Raw genomic sequence first — 3,239 nt, forward strand, 5'->3', positions numbered from 1 at the left:
TCTCTCTCCTCCCCTTCCCTTCCCTCTCTCTCCATCTCTCTCTCCTCCCCTTCCCTTCCTCTCTCTCCATCTCTCTCTCCTCCCCCATCCCTTCCTCTCTCTCCATCTCTCTCTCTCCTCCCCCTTCCCTTCCCTCTTCTCCATCTCTCTCTCTCCTCCCCTTCCCTTCCCTCTCTCTCCATCTCTCTCTCCTCCCCCTTCCCTTCCCTCTCTCTCCATCTCTCTCTCCTCCCCATCCCTTCCCTCTCTCTCCATCTCTCTCTCTCCTCCCCTTCCCTTCCCTCTCTCTCCATCTCTCTCTCTCCTCCCCTTCCCTTCCCTCTCTCTCCATCTCTCTCTCCTCCCCCTTCCCTTCCCTCTCTCTCCATCTCTCTCTCCTCCCCCTTCCCTTCTCTCTCTCTCCATCTCTCTCTCTCCTCCCCCTTCCCTTCCCTCTCTCTCCATCTCTCTCTCTCTCCTCCCCCTTCCCTTCCCTCTCTCTCCATCTCTCTCTCCTCCCCCTTCCCTTCTCTCTCTCTCCATCTCTCTCTCCTCCCCCTTCCCTTCCCTCTCTCTCCATCTCTCTCTCTCCTCCCCCTTCCCTTCTCTCTCTCTCCATCTCTCTATCCTCCTCCCCCTTCCCTTCCCTCTCTCTCCATCTCTCTCTCTCTCCTTCCCCTTCCCTTCCCTCTCTCTCCATCTCTCTCTCTCCTCCCCTTCCCTTCTCTCTCTCTCCATCTCTCTCTCTCCTCCCCCTTCCCTTCCCTCTCTCTCCATCTCTCTCTCTCCTCCCCCTTCCCTTCTCTCTCTCTCCATCTCTCTCTCTCCTCCCCCTTCCCTTCCCTCTCTCTCCATCTCTCTCTCTCCTCCCCTTCCCTTCTCTCTCTCTCCATCTCTCTCTCTCCTCCCCCTTCCCTTCCCTCTCTCTCCATCTCTCTCTCTCCTCCCCCTTCCCTTCTCTCTCTCTCCATCTCTCTATCCTCCTCCCCCTTCCCTTCCCTCTCTCTCCATCTCTCTCTCCTCCCCCTTCCCTTCCCTCTCTCTCTCCATCTCTCTCTCTCTCCTCCCCCTTCCCTTCCCTCTCTCTCCATCTCTCTCTCCTCCCCCTTCCCTTCTCTCTCTCTCCATCTCTCTCTCTCCCTCCCCCTTCCCTTCCCTCTCTCTCCATCTCTCTCTCCTCCCCCTTCCCTTCCTCTCTCTCTCCATCTCTCTCTCCTCCCCCTTCCCTTCACTCTCTCTCCATCTCTCTCTCCTCCTCCCCCATCCCTTCCCTCTCTCTCCATCTCTCTCTCTCCTCCCCCTTCCCTTCCCTCTCTCTCCATCTCTCTCTCTCCTCCCCCATCCCTTCCCTCTCTCTCCATCTCTCTCTCTCCTCCCCCTTCCCTTCCCTCTCTCTCCATCTCTCTCTCCTCCCCCTTCCCTTCCCTCTCTCTCCATCTCTCTCTCCTCCCCCATCCCTTCCCTCTCTCTCCATCTCTCTCTCTCCTCCCCTTCCCTTCCTTCTCTCTCCATCTCTCTCTCTCCTCCCCCTTCCCTTCCCTCTCTCTCCATCTCTCTCTCTCCTCCCCCTTCCCTTCCCTCTCTCTCCATCTCTCTCTCCTCCCCCTTCCCTTCCCTCTCTCTCCATCTCTCTCTCTCCTCCCCCTTCCCTTCTCTCTCTCTCCATCTCTCTCTCCTCCTCCCCCTTCCCTTCCCTCTCTCTCCATCTCTCTCTCTCCTCCCCCTTCCCTTCCCTCTCTCTCCATCTCTCTCTCTCCTCCCCTTCTCTTCTCTCTCTCTCCATCTCTCTCTCTCCTCCCCCTTCCCTTCCCTCTCTCTCCATCTCTCTCTCCTCCCCCTTCCCTTCCCTCTCTCTCCATCTCTCTCTCCTCCCCCTTCCCTTCCCTCTCTCTCCATCTCTCTCTCCTCCCCTTCCCTTCCCTCTCTCTCCATCTCTCTCTCTCCTCCCCCTTCCCTTCCCTCTCTCTCCATCTCTCTCTCCTCCCTCATCCCTTCCCTCTCTCTCCATCTCTCTCTCCTCCCCTTCCCTTCCCTCTCTCTCCATCTCTCTCTCTCCTCCCCCTTCCCTTCCCTCTCTCTCCATCTCTCTCTCTCCTCCCCCTTCCCTTCCCTCTCTCTCTTTCTCCCTGATCTTCTCTATCCCTCTTTTTCTGCAGTTCTGTATCATCTTGTTTCTAATGAGGTTGAGTATCTTTGCAAGTCTTCACCGGAAAACTACATTTTTCTGATTCATAAATTACTTGTTCCTATCTTTCACCATTTCTCTACTGACGTATTTGTGTTTCTCCTGATATATGGAAATAGACAAACTTGAGGTCTGAGGCAAGTTTCTTAATGAATTAAGCGGAGGGCTTGAGCTCAGAAGACTTTGAGTCAGGAACAGCCCGCAGATTCTTCTAGAGAAGATTTCAATCACAGTGAGTGGTTCTGGAATCACATCATGTCTCCTCTAGACATTATCTAGACATAGAGGCTAATCAGCCAAATGGTTTGCCTTTTCTCCTCTGTCCTGCTGGCCTCCCTCCTGGATGCAGTGGGCTGACACTCTGAACAGCTGTTCTTTATGCCACCTTCATCTTGGGGGTTGCCGTGACCTTGGACTGCTTATATTTTTCTGCCTCTTCTTGCAGAGAATCTGGAATATTCAAGTGTGGCCTCTTCAGAGGACCAGGCCAGCTGTGTCCTGACTTCTGGCTCATCATACATGTGACATGAGAGGTCAGACCACTGCTCAGCTCTGGATTATGGTGCTGCTGGGGACTGAACCTGGGACCCCTGAGCCTCTTACATGAAAACCTTTTGCAGAACCATTAAACTGTCTCCCCAGCCTGGAGAAAGTCTTGTTTAAGATTTTTCCTGCTCTCAAATTTGTAAAGTCACCCCAGTACATTTTTCTTTAGAGTCTAGGGTTGTTGTTGTTGTTGTTTTTCCCATATTCAGGCCTGGACACACTTGGTAACTATGGCACACCAGGAATAGGACCCAGAGCTTGATTCCCCCTAAGAGTGCTCTCTCCCTCCCGTTGAGTCCCACCTCCCCAGTGAGCTCCTTCCTCAGGGGGCTGGGGTTTAGCGTGCGATGACATAGAAAATGCTTCCATCTTTGTGAGATATGCGTTTAATTTTGCCGTCGCCGCCACGATCCACACATTTTGGAAGGAGCTGTGACTACCCTCCCTAGCGAGCCGCAGCAGATGATCTGGTGGCAGGTGTCTGCACAACCATGGGTCAGCTCCTTGCTTCTCCGTCCATGGCTCTAGC

Source organism: Erinaceus europaeus, chromosome 4 (assembly GCF_950295315.1).
Source record: "Erinaceus europaeus chromosome 4, mEriEur2.1, whole genome shotgun sequence".
Lineage (NCBI taxonomy): Eukaryota > Metazoa > Chordata > Mammalia > Eulipotyphla > Erinaceidae > Erinaceus > Erinaceus europaeus.